Consider the following 15,892-nt stretch of genomic DNA (forward strand, 5'->3'; position numbering starts at 1 on the left):
AAAGTACAATGGTGGAAGAGAGAGAAATCCATTCAGCATCACAATTAACATGAATATTTTATTTTATACAACACCAATACAATTTATTGAGGACACACAATGGATACAGGACTACATTACAAGATTAGGTCATGGATCAAAGCATGGTGAATATATCATCCTTTGTCCTTAGGAAACTTAAATTTTATTATACTCTTAGATATATCCATAGTTTCCATGACTCTAAGAAATGATGAAGGTAATTAGATTAAGGTCCTTTTTTGTATTTTGTATAAAGCATGGGTCAAATAAACTATTTCTAAAAAGATACCTGGGGAAAAGGAATCAGAAATTCAGGACTCCTCTATCCTGGAGTAGCTTCGCTCTTCAAATAGACAAGCATGGACAGAAATATGCTGAAGTCCCAGCTCGGGCCACCCTGGAGTGCAACATGTGTAGAGCTCAGATCCCAACTTTGCATAAACCTTTAATATTTTCCTCAAAGTTTATTTCATGGGAAAATATGAAATCACGGAGAATGAATGTGTCTCTCAGTGTTCACACCAGAATGACACAGAGGCAGAAATTGAGAATAAGTTCTAAAAATGTCAAAAGAGTCAAAATGGTCTATACTATAAATAATAGTAGTTACAGAACATAAGAAGAACATTGCTCTGTTGTGGTTTTTGTCTTTTTTGAAATATGGAATCATTTTGAAATATGTATCATTTGAAACGCAATCCAAGAAAAAAAATTATCATAAACCAGTAAGAGATGATGGTTCACATTCCTAAGGCCATCTCATTTCATTCTACTTCAATGTCCTGGAGCTTTGGGTTTACTAATTAAGGTTTTGAGGTATATACTTTTTCATTTGCTCCATTCATTGAGACATGTATTCAGTATACAATAGTCCTCTCCTTAACTGTGGGGAAAAGGTTTCAAGATCTCCAGTGAATGCGTGAAACCACAGAAAGTACTGAACCCTGTATACACTATGTTTCCCCATACATATATGCATACCTATGATAAACTTTCACCTTACCATTAAAGGAAACACTTTATGGGTTCTCTTCATCATATCCAAATTGCTAGCTCTGATGCTCTTATGCTTTGGGGATCTTATTAAGGATTATTTGACCACAAACACTATGATACTTGGGTCATGATTCTCATAACAGAGCCGTCTACTAAGTGACCCAGGGACAGGCCGTTTTTGTAGCACGGATGCACTGGACAATGTGCTGATTCATGTTCTGGGGGTGGGGGTGCCCCAGGATGGCAGGAGATGTCATCGCGCTTCTCAGAATGGTGGCAATTTAAAATGTATTAACTGATTATTTATGGATTTTTCATTGTATATGTTCAGATCAAGATCTGCTGCAGGTACCTCAATCTCTGGAAGTGAAAATGAGGACAAAGTGAGTGCTGTGTGTTGGCTAAGTGCCTGTTAACACTTAGTAGATGAGTGGTACTGGCACCTCATTAACAAGAGACCCAGTCCAAGCACTCAAGAACAGCAGAGGAAAACCTACCAAAAAGAACAGTGTCTAGACAGGAGGACAAAGGAGAGGAGCTATGCTTCTGGATCTTTTCCGAGAAGGGCTTAAACCGTGAGTAAATTTTGCAGTAAAAAGAATGGAGCAGAGAATTCTGGACATAGGGTAAATCAATGTGGCTGGAGATTTGTTATGTGTAGGTTATAATGCAATAAATTTATATTAGTGAAATGAAAATGGTCCTGACCTTGGAGGACAATGTGCACTTTCAAAGTAGTATTACCTTCCAAAGTCGAATTTTTAACCCTATGAGACAGATAAACAGATACTATCCAGGTAGATGAATAGATACATGGTTAGTATCTAAAACTGACAGTAACAGACACTAATCACTGGATTTTTTTTTTTAGGATAATCTCTGACTACTTGTTCTTTTTTGTGTGTGGGGGAAGGTGTCTGGGGATGGAACCCAGGGATATTCGACCTCCGAGCTACACGCCCTGCCCTATTTTTTATTCTTTATTTTGAAACAGGGTCTCACTGAGTTGCAGAGGGCCTCACTAAGGAGCTGAGGCTGGCCTCAAACCGTGGTCCTCCTGTCTCAGCCTCCCAAATGCTGGGATCACAAGCATGCGCCACCATGCCTGGTTTACTTGTTGCTTTTGTGAGACAAACTTTAACCTTCTCTGACGCAGCATCGCCCCCTGTGGCCGTGGAGGGAGGTGCACTGAACGATTTCCTGCAGCTCCTTCACCTGTGTTCTCAGCCCTGCATCAAGCAGAGCACTGGAGTGCGGGGTCCAGGGCTCCTCTGGGTCAGCGATGTCAGGTGGAAGGAGGCTTTGCATTGGAGAGATCAGCTATGAGACACTCGGTGTCACTACCAGGTGTGCTCAGGTGGGTCTGCAGGAACTGGCTGGGATGCTCCACGTACCAGGAAAGAATAGGGCCCCTGCAGCAAGTGTGAACTGTGCGCCTCCCCGGCCCAGGCCCTTCAGAAGTACACAGTGGTCCTCAGCTGAGCCCTGCGTGGGCGCCCTTCCTCCCATGATGGCAGCATCAGGTCAGGCTGAGCCTCACCCTGAAGAGAACATATCCTTAAACGGACTCTGCATTAGATAATTGATCGACACCTATGGCAGCCCTTGATATTTATTCATTTTTCACCAGCATAGTGGTGGGGAGACATAGCTTTCTGTGCCATCCCCTTGTGCTTCCCTGACGACTAATGATGTAGAGAAGAGACCAAGAAACCTTTTCCGTAGAGGCTCAATAGTAACTAATTTAGGCTCTGTGGACCACTCAGCTCTGCCACTGTAGCAAGAGAAGACACTGACTGTGCAGACTAGCGGCATTGCCCTGTCCCAGTGCAACTTTATAAAAATAGCTGAGAGGCTGGATGTTGCTCTTGGCTCATACTGTGTAGAACAGCTTTTCACATGCTTATTGGTCATTTATGGATCTTCTTTATGAAAAGTCTGCTCTAAGCTTTGCACATGTTTAAATTGAGTCTGTTCTCTTTTATTGAACAAGATATAAAATCTACATAAAAATCCCTTTAACATTATACATGTGTTTTGAATAGTTTCTCCTAGTTGCTAGCTTGTCTTTTTATTTGTGAAATATATCCAAGAACTTTTCTCAAAACAGTTCAAAGAAATAGCCAGGCATGGTGGCACATGCTTGTAATCCCAGCATTGGGGAGGCTGAGACTGGAGGATCGCGGTTTGCTGACAGCCTCAGCTACTTACTGAGGCCCTCTGCAACTCAGTGAGAACCTGTTTCAAAATAAAGAATAAAAAATAGGGCAGGGCGTGTAGCTCGGAGGTCGAATATCCTTGGGTTCAATCCCCAGCCCCGAAAAAATAATAATAAAAAATTTTAACTTGGACACTTTCAACTTCAAGAAGAGTGCACATTACGAAGTGAAGATAAATACCCAAACATGTATAGCCAAGGGTCTTGTCCATTGTATTCCAGAAACACAGAACCTGGCAAAAGAAAGGTGCGCAGGCGCCCGGGCCTCCTGATGCTCCCGCGGCTGGGGCAGCTCCGGGCCGGCTGGGCAGAGGGTTTGTGCAGCAGCTGCAGGCGCCTGGGGAGCACTGTGCATCCACAGCGCAGAAATAAAGGGCGGAGTCCATGGTCTGTGCAGAGGAGATGCTCAAGGAGCTGCGGCGCTCCTTAGCGTCTGTCGTGGACGTCAGTCTTCCCTTCTGCTTTGTCCCAGAAGGATTGTAAATCAGGTTGACGAGCTGACCCCCAGGATCTTGGCGAAACCACTGCACATTGTTCACAGAAGTAGAAAAACTACCCCGCAGCGTGCAATCAGCTCCTTCTGGGAGGATCAGGGCTGGAGGACTCTGCTCCACCTGCTGCCCTCTCACACCTGAGGAAGACACGCACAGTCACGGCGAGGGTCACCTCTACACCACCCGCCCTGGAGCTGCCCGCCATCAGGAGGAGGTGGACAGTCCAGTCCCTGAGCTCCTCTGCCTCCCTCCCCTCCACACTGCAGCCAGGCTTCCAGAGAGCCCCGAGTCAGGGGAGCCCGACTCACAGCAGAGCCGACTGCACAGGAGCCCCAGCACAGCGCCCAGCAGCCTCTCCATGGCCTCCCTGGGGTAGAGGACTCTCCAACCAGACCCGACTGGCTCTTGTGGTGAGGACTGAGCTCAGGAGCTGCCCCTCCCCCACGGCCCGTCAGCTCCGCCCCGCGCCCTGCTCGGGAGCTGCGGGGCGGTGGGGGGGGGGGGGCAGCCTCTGTGCAGGAAGCCCCTCCCTCAGGCCCCAGCCGCTGAGGGTCTGGGTGGAGCAGGTGGGCGAGGGGCACCGAGGAAGGACACTGCTCCATTAGCTGAGGGACTCTCTGCTGATCCTGGAAGTGTGGGGGAGCGAGGGGGCTGGGAGGAGGGAGGGGAGGGAGACCCAGAGGAGAACTGCCTGCCCTGTCCTAGAGCCCGGGAGCCACACAGAAGAGAGTCCACAGGTGAACCCTGCACACAGGCCTGGGTTCTGACTAGGGATCTAACTGGCCTGCGAATTGATTTCCGTGGTGAAAGTCAGCCCAGTCACACGAAGTAATAAGGACTTTAGTGTTCTTGTTATAAACTATGATAGCCTGGCGTGGTGGCGCACGCCTGTAATCCCCGCAAGGAACCCCAGTACCACCAAAAAAAAAAAAAAAAAAACCCAACAACAACAAAAAAAAACTATGATATCTATGTTATGTACAGAATGAATTCTTATGAATAAATGTTACGAAATACTTGTGTAACCACTGCCTGAATGCAGTGAACTACATTAGAAACACAGTGCCCTCTCGTGGTTTCCCTGAAAATTGCAACAAACCTTGTCTAATAATAGAGGTTTTATTATTAAAACCTTGTTTTAATAATGGTGCTCCCTAGAAGTAGAAGGTACATATGTTCCCTCTAATATGCCCAAACTAGGAAACACAAAGGATACCAGTGAGACTCCAGATAATGGAGGGGAAATACCAGCAAAGTTTGAATGAAAAGATAGGAGAGGAGGAAGGCTGATCTTGATTAATGAGGGTCTACATCTGAACATGTGTAAAATTATGAATAAGACATGGTTAACCTGGACAACCATTGTTGGGAGGGGGGAAGGGAAAACGGGGGCGGGGGAGGGAGAGGGCACCAAATATAGTTTAAATGTATACTATTTATGTTCAATAAAAAAATTATTAAAAGAAAAAAAATAATAGTGCTCCCTTTGGGGTGGACAAAGAATGTGTTCCAAGACCCCAGAAGATGCCTGAAACCGAGGATACTACTGAAACCTAAGATACTTTGTTTTCCTACATATACACACCTATGATGAAGTCTGATTATGAACTAGGCACACTGCTTTCTGGTTCAATCATTGCCATCAACTGGAACACATTTTGTATTCATGTCTTCTACCCACAAATGTAATACCTTTTCTACTTAACTAGACACTCATCATGCATTGTGGCATCAACTCTTTGCAAAGTCTGAGAGGTGAAAACAAAGCTAGCATGAACTGACTTTTAAGAGGGACTGAGGAGCGAGTAGTGTGCAGCATGGATACACTGGAGAAAAGGACGACTACCATCCGGGTGCACGGAGCACGATTCCATCACACTACTCAGAAGCGCACACAGCTGAAATGCATGGACGGCTTATTCTGGACTTTTCATGTAATATCAGATCACAGTGCACAACACGTAACTGAAACTGAAGTATCCTGTAAGGTTGAACGGTTGTAAACTAGCTCAAGAGAAAGATAAAGAGGATGACATATAACTCTGTGAAGAAAGAACTAAACATTTGCTTTATAGATTTTCAACTGCATTTGAGACGATATTCAGTTACTACTTGCAACTTTTTCTCCATGGTGGTGAGATCTCTAGCTTCCCAAATATTCCCAGGCACATTTTTTTGTTGTGTATGTGTTAATAGAGACAACCCAAGGGCATTCTACTTTCAAGTTCTACCCACTTTTTCTTTGTTTTCTATTTTGTTTTGAAACTGGATCTCACTAGGTTCTGAGATCTAACCTGCCATCTTCTTGTCTGAGCTTCCCAAGAACTGGGATTACAGGCACATGCCACCACACTGACTCCAGGCACAACGTTTAAGCACGATAGATGAGGCCTCTCCCTTGAATAAGTCCCTGTGGATCCTGTGGGTGAAGAAGGATCTCTGACTGTCAGGTCTTCTCTCCTCTCCTCCATACCACCACCTGAGTTAACCCTCTTCAACCCAAGTCACCCCAGTCAGCATGCCACCTTGCAGAGGAAGCCTCGTGCCATGTTGTGCTTCTCAAGTAATCTGTGGTAAAGGACAGTTGTCTCTCAATGCATTACACACTGATATATTTGTAAAATATAATGCAAAACTATTACTGTAACTTCTGTTTCACTGATAAAGGGAGAGTGCTATAGGGATTGACTTCTGAATCCATTTTTAATCTTTGGCTGATCTACACACACGTGCAGGATACTCCCTGAATAAAACAATGGGTAAAATAATTTCCAGAGTTCACACAGTGGTGGGCATAGATGTCTTCAGAGCCAGGATTTAAAAAACTCTATGATACAAGGGGAAGGCACCAGAATTCTAAGAAGGGTGGAACAGTACTAGTAGGATGAAGGCATTCCAAAAGAGAGGTTGTTTGAGTAAAAATTAAAAGCAAGTCTCTAAGACCAAACCGATAAGAAAATTACATCAGTGGCAAGAATGTATAATGCCCTTTAGACAGTGTAGTGAAATACAGCATCCAACAATATGAAATACACATGTCTAGAGTCATCAGAGTTATTAAGCATGCAAAGAAACAAATAAATAGAATTTTTCAGGAGAAAAAATCAATCAGTAGTAGTGACACAGATGACAGAATTATTATAAAAGTACATCATTATTATAAATATATTATCCATAATAAGAACATAATGAATAATGCAAAGAGCTCTAGGAGCCTAAAGAAGAGAAAAAAATGAAGATATAAAAAGCTACAAATGGAACTTCTACAGATAAAAACAATTAAATTATTGATGTAAAATAAATTATATAGAATTTACAGCAGATTAGAAACCACAGGAACAAAACTCAGTGGGTTGAAGAAATTGTAGAAATTGTTCAAACCAAAACAAAATGAAAGTGAAGAAAAAGAGAATAGAGTCCATGATCTATGGTATAAAATCAAATAGTCTTGTATGTGTATGAATGAAACCTCACAAGAAGAGAGAAGAAAAATATTTAAAGAAATAAGGGCTGAAATTTTGAGATGTAACTATAAACCCACCAATACAAGGGAGAAGAAAGAGAAAGATATTAATTACAAGGTTCACTGTAATTGTCTTAGTCCACTTGGTGTTGTTATATCAAAATACCTGAGGCTAGGTATTCATAAAGAAATGAGATTTATTTGCTTATGGGTGAGTGGGAAGTTCAAAAGGCCTGGGGCTGGCATCTGACAAGTTCCCTGGATCCATCACCACACAGCAAACTTGAGGGTGGACAGTGACTTGTGGAAGAGGTCACAAGGCAAGAGAAGGAGTGAGGAAGCCAGCATCCTTCATAACAATGCACTCTCCCAGTAATTAGTCCAGCCCTGTGAGGCTCAGCTCACTCAGAGAGACCTAATCCAGTCTAAACCATTCTTAAGAGAACTAACCCAGTTACAATTTAGGGACAGGGCAGAGAAAAGCCATTCATTTCTAAGAGACAACCCCTGGAGATCAAGTCTCCACATGAATTTTAGTGGGTACAAGCTACATTCATACCATAGCAGTAATAATGTTTCTGAAATCTAGTAACACAGAGAAAATATAAAAAGTTGCTGGAATGCAGGACAAAGAGCCAAGGAAACATACAGAGCATCAGAACTAATAATGATGCCAGGAGTGGTGGCACACGTTTGTAATCCCCGTGCTTGGGAGGTGGAGACAGGAGGCTTGTGCTGGTTCAAAGCCAGCCTCACTGGTTTAAGAGACCCTGTTTCCAAAGAAAAAATATAAAAATAGGTCTGGGAGTGTATCCCGGAGGTAGAAGGGTTTCCAGGAACCCCAGTACCACCAAAAAATAAAATTAAATTAAAAATAGGGCTGGGAGTGTAGCTCAGAGGTAGAAGGGTTTCCAGGAACCCCAGTACCACCAATAAAATAAAATAAAATAAAATATAGGGCTGGAGGTATAGCTCAGAGGTAGAATGCCCTTGAGTTTCAGCCCCAGTACCACAAAAAAAAAAAAGAACTAATAATGATGATTAACTTTTCATCAGAAACAAAGCATGTCGGTACATAACTAAGGGGCTAAAAGAAAAAATCTTTTAAAAACAACTGCTTAAAGGCAAAATATAAAACTGCATTGTGAGACTTTAAATAAAATTTGAATAAAATGAATAAAAAATAAAATAAAAATGAACTAAAAGTAAAGTGTGAAAACAATAGCATAAACAATACCAGAGGAATGCTGCATCATCATGTGTGAGCAGTAAAACAGTATTTAAATTCAGAGAGGGATAAGTTAGAGATGCATCCTGGGAACTATCAGTTCTTCAACTTGTGAGTCAGAGATCCCTCTCTCCTCCCCAAAGACATCTGTCTCTGATGGGCAGTTTTACTATTTTTCAAAGGAAAGGAAGCTTCGGTTAGAAATCAAGAAGGATATTCAAAGGCGGCGTTCAGGATGAGGAGAGGACCACACTGTTGAACCATATCTCATTGTCTGAAATAAGATAACGATGAGGGCAAACAAAGCAAAGGATGTTGCTGGGAGCCTCACTGGCCTGCACAGCTGAGGTTACCATCTCAGACCAGCGTGGCTATTGTACGCTGCACTGGTTGAGGGACCTGGTGGGATGGATACACGTGTGGACTATTTACCAGTAATGTTCTTCTCTATTTACCAGTAATGTTTAACTCTTCCTTCCTCTAAGCTTGTCGCAATGCATTCCTGCCGTCTTTCCTGATCTTGGCCCATGACAATCTTGCCTCCAATTTATAGTTTATGCAACAATAAACTGAAGGCACATGCTTGAAATGAAGAATTATGATTCATCATCAAAAACAAATGAAAAAAGGTCATACTTTCATTTTCAGTAAAATATGTCTTTACTATTTATCCATTACAGAGAAAAACTCTTTCTAAAAAGGACCTGTAAGCCAAAGCCCAAAGTAAGAGAGGAGGTTGAGCATGGTGGCTCATGCTTATAAACTTGGGAGGCTAAGACAGGAGGATCGCAGGATCGCAACCAGCCTCAGAAATTTAGTGAGGCCCTCTAAAACTTAGTGAAACTCTATTTTTAAAAAGCTTAACAATAGGACTGAGTGTATATCTCTGAGATACAATGCCTCTGTGTTCAATCCATAGTACCAAAAAGAGCAAAGGGGCAACTGAGAATTTGAAATGCATTATCATCTTGGACTTTGATCCTCCAAGCCTGGTCTTACCATTCCCAAATAACAAACAGTACCAACAGTCAAAGCATGGTGGTGTCTTTCAGCAAAGAGGGATGTGATAAAAAGTAAAGATCAAACTCAATGGTAAGGGAACTGGGGGTAAGTTTTTGAGGTATTATTAGTGCTCCAAAATTAGAAAAAGTTTGACTCATACTTTGGGTTAATTTGTAGTGAGAAATTTCATATGCTGTATGAAAGCTTTTTCTACTGCTGTGTAGCCAGTGTTCTGCAAAGTACAGAAAGAGTTAAAAAAAAAAAAAGGCTACAGCAGGGCATGGTGTCGCATGCTTGTAATCCCAGCACTTGGGAGGCTGAGACAAGAGGATTGCACAGGTTCTAAGCCAGCCTCAGCTACTTACTGAGGCTCTCAGAAACTTAGTGAGACCCTGTTTCCGAATAAAGTATAAAAAAGATCTGGGAGTATAGCCCAGAGGTAGAAAATTCACTGGGTTCCACTCCCAGTACCACCACCAAAAAAAAAAAAAAAAAAAAAAAAAAAAAAAAAAAATGAGGCTACAGATTAAAAGAATGTGTATTGATTCTTGATGTTTTATTTTTTTCTACCAGAATGGCTGGTATGTTCATAAATGCAATAGCTATCATATTTTTCCTGGAATTTCCTACACTATAAGCCCACCCTCAAACCCTAGACCTCTGCTGCCTTGACCATGGACTTGTATCCTTAACAAAATTCCCTCTCACCTAATAGCCAACCCTTCTGGCATGAACTTATGCCACCTTGACCATTGATTTTAATCCCAGTTTCCAGTACAGTCTTGTTTCCTCAAAACATAGATAGATAGACTCCTTCAGTCCTATAAATTTCCAGGATTATCCTCTCTCCCAAAAGCCTTTTTTTTTTTTTTTTTTTTTTTTTGCAGTACTGGGAATTAAACCCAGGGACATCCTACCTCTAAGGTACACTCCCAGCCCTAGTTTTCATTCTTTTTTATGTTTGAAACAAGATCTCACTAAGTTATGAAGAGCTTCACTAAGTAACTGAGGCTGGCTGTGAACCTGCGATCCTCCTGTGTTAGCCCCCCAAGTACTGGGATCACAGCATGTACCACCACGCCCAGCCAAGATCCTTTCTCCTTTACATTAACTTCTTGATATTTTCTATACAACAGAGTCTAGAGAAGTCTAACTATTGCCTGTGTTGGCGACAGAGAGAGTACAAACAGGAAATGGAACCTAAAGAAGTAAGTAGGAGAATTGACTCCCACAAACCACGACCACCTCGTTTCCAGAAGTGAAGCTCCTTTCCTCTGATTTGTACTCACTAAACTCCTGGAGTTAAGGAGAATAAATCTAACCCTCAGTCACATCTCACACCCTTGAAGATCTAAGATATCTATGAAGATAACTCTCAACTCAATATGTATGTGCATATAGAAGGTATGTGTTCACATTTATAACTCTTCTTGTTATAAATGTTTCATGTATTCTCACACATTCTGCATAAACTAGAATTCTCAAATCATTCATTTCACAAAGTTCCATTTTATCTCATTCAGATACTTTAGGTCACTGTTTGCTATTCTGAATGAGGGCATCCAGAAAAGGACTCTTCAACATGACTGTCATTTACAACAATGTCCCACTTAGTCTCAATTTCTTTTTTTAAAATTTTTTTATTGGTGCATTGTAATCATACATGACACTGGAATACAAGATTTGAGAGGATATACAAGCACACATCATCCAATTGGCCCTCATCCAATCCCCATCCCATTCCCTCCCCCTCCCTCAATACCATGCTTGCTTGGTGGTTATTTTTGATGCATTTGTTTATGTACCTCCTGAGTTTTAAAGAGGTTCTATCCTCCCCAATCCCATCCCCTCTGACTGGTAACCTTAATTGCTTCTCTATAGGACCCTTTCTGAAACTCGACCTCCTCCTGTTACCCCTTTCCTCCTAGATTTTGCTAGCTAGGGGAAGCATCTGGTTTTTACTTTCTGTGATATTTCTCTGTGCATGCCACATTGCAAGTTCCGATCCCACTCTTGACATTCCCAGTAGAGGCCTGGCCACCCGGAGGACTCAGAACCTGACCTCGCTGACACCAGCACTGGCCTTGCCTCATGGAAGCCCCCGATCCTGGTCTCGCTGGCCCCTGCATCAGCTTAACCCTTTGGCTGGCTCTGGTCCCAGCCTTGGAGGCCCCAGCACCGGCCTTGCCTCATGGCAGGCTCCAATCTCAGCCTTGTTGACCCTGGCACTGGCCTAAACCCTCGGCAGGGTCCTTTCCTGGCCTCGGAGGACCCAGCTCCAGCCTAAACCCTTGGCAGTCTCCTATCCTAGCCTTGGAGGCCCCAGCACCAGCCTTGCCTCACCGCAGGCTCCGATCCTGGTCTTGCTGGCCCCGGCACCGGCCTAACCCTCGGCAGGCTCCAATCCTGGCCTTGGAGGCCTCAGAAGCGGCCTTGCCTCATGGTAGGCTCGGATCCCAGCCTCGCTGGCCCTGGCACCGGCCTTACCCCTCGGCAGGCACTGATCCAAGCCTCGGAGGCCCCAGCACCGGCCTTGCCTCATGGCAGGCTCCAATCCCGGCCTTCGAGGCCTCAGTAGAGGCCTTGCCTCACAGCAGGCTTTGATCCCGGCCTTGCTGGCCCTAGAACCGGCCTAACCGATCAGCAAATTCCAATCCCGACCTCTAAGGCCCCAGCACCGGCCTTGACTCACAGCAGGCTCTGATCCAGGCCTCGCTGGTCCCGGAACTGGCCTAACCCATCAGCAAGCTCCAGTCCAGACCTCGAAGGCACCAGCATCAGCCTTGCCTCACAGCAGGTTCTGATCCTAGCCTTGCTGGCCCTGGCACTGGCCTTACCCCTCAGCAGACTCCTATCCCAGGCCTTGGAGGCCCCAGGACTGGCCTTGCCTTGTGGCAGGCTCTGATCCTGGCCTCGATGGCCCCAGCACCAGCCTAACTCATCGGCAGACTCCAATCCAGACCTCGAAGGCCCCAGCACCGGCCTTGCCTCACAACAGGCTACAGTCCCGGCATCGCTGGCCCCGGTACCAGCCTAACCCCTCGGTAGGCTCTAATCCCAGCCTCGGAGGCCTCAGTAGTGGCCTTGCCTCATGGCAGTCTCTGATCCTGGCCTCGCTGGCCCTGGAACCGGCCTTAACCCTCAGCAGGCTCTGATCTCGGCCTAGGAGGCCTCAGTAGTGGCCTTGCCTCACGGTAGGCTACAATCCCAGCCTACCCTATATAGTATCCAAATGTCTATATAGGGTATTTTTGTGTGTGTGTGTGATACTGTGCTGGAGCCTGGTTCTCAAGGAAGGAAATCAGCAAGACAAAACAGTTTTCAGGAGGTGGTGACGTTTAGGTAAAGACACGAAAGAAATGCGAGGTCCACCATGAAGATACTTGAGGAGACAGAATTAGACAGAAAGGGCAAAGTCCTGATAAGGAAGCGTGCTGGGAATAACCCTTCACTCCAGCCCCTTACACTTTCTAGCACACAGTGGCAGAAGAAACTGGTGAAAGCATGATACACCACTATCTGGTAAGTTGATGTTTTCTCAGTTGATTCATCCTCACACAATTTGCACCTAGGTTTATCTCCCCTCCCCCATTTCCTTTGCGACTGGGATAAAATCAATAATGTCACCATCACCAAGACATTCAGCCACCCTTCCCTAGGGCTGCTGCTTCTCCGTAGTCAAACCCCTGCTCACTAGGAACCCGATCTTAAACAGAGAACAGAAAAACATACTGCATATAATTTTCCATTTTGCTTAAAGATTTTTCACCTTAAGAGCACTTTTTCTTTTTCTTTGACTAGAGTCTGGCTAAGCCATGCAGGCTGGCCTTGAACTTGCAGTCTTTCATTCTCATCCTCCCAAGTAGCTGAACAGCAGGCCAGTGCCTTTGTCCTCTGGATTAAGAGTAATATTTATTTATTTATTTATTTACTTATTTATTTATTGGTGGTACTGAGGTTTCTGGAAGCCCTTCTACCTCCGGGCTACACTCCCAGACCTATTTTATACTTTTTTATTTTGGGGAACAGGGTCTCTTAAGCCAGCAGGGCTGGCTTCCAACCAGCGTGAATCTAGTGTCTTCGCCTCCCAAGCGTGGGGATTACAAGCATGTGCCACCACGCCCTCCAAGAGTTTTTGTTTTTTGTGTTTGTTTGTTTTGGTGGTACTGGGGTTTCTGGAAGCCCTTCTATCTCCGGGCCACACTCCCAGACCTATTTTTTATATTTTTATTTGGAAACAGGGTCTCTTAAGCCAGCATGGCTGGCTTCGAACCTGCATGATCCTCCTGTCTCTGCCTCCCAAGGGTGGAGATTACAAGCATGTGCCACCACACGCGGCAAGAGTTATTTTTTAATAAAGACAATTAATATATATTTTATTGTCATAGGAAGCTAGCTTGAAAGTTTTAATTATTTTTCTTTAATCACTTTTCAAATGTTGTGTCCTTATAGACTTTTATTGCTTTTGATGAGAAATCAGGTATTATTCCTGATGCTGTTTCTTAGAACATTGTGTGTGAACTTTCTCTGGCTGTTTTGAAATTTTTTTGTTTCTGTTGTGTTTCAACAGCAACAGTTGTACTTTGGATATGGATTTACCTGTAATCCTCATGCTAAAAATGGAGTGGTGGACTTACAGAAAAACGTACTCAGTTTTCTGCATTTAAAATAGCTTTGCTCCTGACTAAGGAGTTTGTTTTATAGAAATTCAAGTGTGCTCAAGAGTAAGGTGTTGAGTGTGATTTTAAAAAAAAGATTATGGAATGAGTAGAAGAATGGGTAGTTATAAGCCCAGCTACAATCACAAGACCATGTATGACAACATGGACCATAGCAATTATAAGGTTTCTTTTTATTTTTATATGAATATATTTATGTATTATTTGTACAGACTGGGGATGGAACCCCGGGGCATTCAACCTCTGAGCTACACCCCCTGCCCTATTTTTTATTCTTTATTTTGAAACCGGGTCTCACTGAGTTGCAGAGGGCCTAGGTAGCTGAGGCTGTCCGTGAACCGCGATCCTCCGGTCTCAGCCTCCCGAATGCTGGGATTACAAGCGTGCGCCACCACGCCCGGCTATATTTATGTATTTCTAACCATGGTTTACTCTCCTTGTATTTGCCTCCACATAGAAGCACAAGATGTGCTGATGAGAGCTGATCCTATATCTCATTACATCTCTGTACTTAAGCTGCAGGGCATCAATGACAGAGTGTGATTCAACTAGAGGGAGAGTGATCATCGCCACAGATGGATAGCTGAACTTTCTAAACCTTTGGGGAGAGAGTTAGTATGTGTTGACAGGGGATACTGTGGTAGTTTGTACTATCTCATCTGAACTCTCTGGTTATATTTCCCAAAAATAGCTTCCCAGTAATGTTCTTGTTTAGCATTGACCACAAAAGAAACTCCAGTTTGTGGAGTCAGGTGAGATGCAGCACCCTAAGTTACATGCTCTGCAGGTTGAGAGCCAGCTGAAGGCTCTGGGGCAGCTCACACATGTTGCCGCTGACCTTTCAGCTCCACTTAGTGCTGATCACAGCCCCTTTGTTTCTCACCATATCTCCTACTTCAGCCTCTCTTCGTCTTGGGCCAAGTCTGTTGTAGGATGAGGGCAATGACACTATTTCTCCTGAAAGTCACCCACCAAACAAGATTAAAGCAGGCAAGAGACAGATGAGTCTTCACTTTGACTAGGAGGTGTCAATAGTCTTTGCGGTTCTACTACATCCTTACAAGTTCATCCAAGAGCTTGTTCATATCTAACTTTCCTTCCCACGTGTTAGTCAGGCTGACCTTCAGTAAATTCAGACTCAGAACCAGGTGCAAAGACAAGAGCTTTGCAAGGACTCCACGATGAGCTCCAGGACTTGCTCCAGGATTCGTTGTGAGCTCTTTTCTGTATCACTCATGCGGGTTCTGCTTCTCTGTGCTTAACACAGATGCTAAAAGGAAGGAGCCAAAGGAGTAATTTGTATTGCTTTTGCAAAGCTCTAGGCCAGATTTCTGCTATGAGCATCTTTAAGTGAAACTGACAGTTAAAGTTACAATGGAGCAGCCAGGCATGGTGGCTCACGCTTGTAATCCCAGTACTTGGGAGACTGAGACAGGAGGATTGCAGTTCTCAGCCAGCCTCAGCTACTTAGTGAGGCCCTCTGCAACTTAGTGAGACATGTTTGAAAATAAAGAATAAAAAATAGGGCTGGTAGTGTAGCTCAGAGGTAGAATGCCCCTGGGTACTACAAAAAAAATACTATGGAGCAAGTTTTCAACTTTTGACAACTTTACACATTTTATTTAAAAACCCAAGACAGAATGCATGAGAAGAAATTTGCTCTTGACATCTGTTTCAAAAAGTGACAGAAAGTGGTTTTACTGGGAATGAAATCTTCTGGTCAGATCACAGGTTGAGCACCACAGTCGCTCCCTTCCTGTCTGGGATCTGCAGGTGCGTCTCAGCTGGTGG

Source organism: Muscardinus avellanarius (assembly GCF_963383645.1).
Source record: "Muscardinus avellanarius genome assembly, chromosome: 12".
Taxonomy (NCBI): domain Eukaryota; kingdom Metazoa; phylum Chordata; class Mammalia; order Rodentia; family Gliridae; genus Muscardinus; species Muscardinus avellanarius.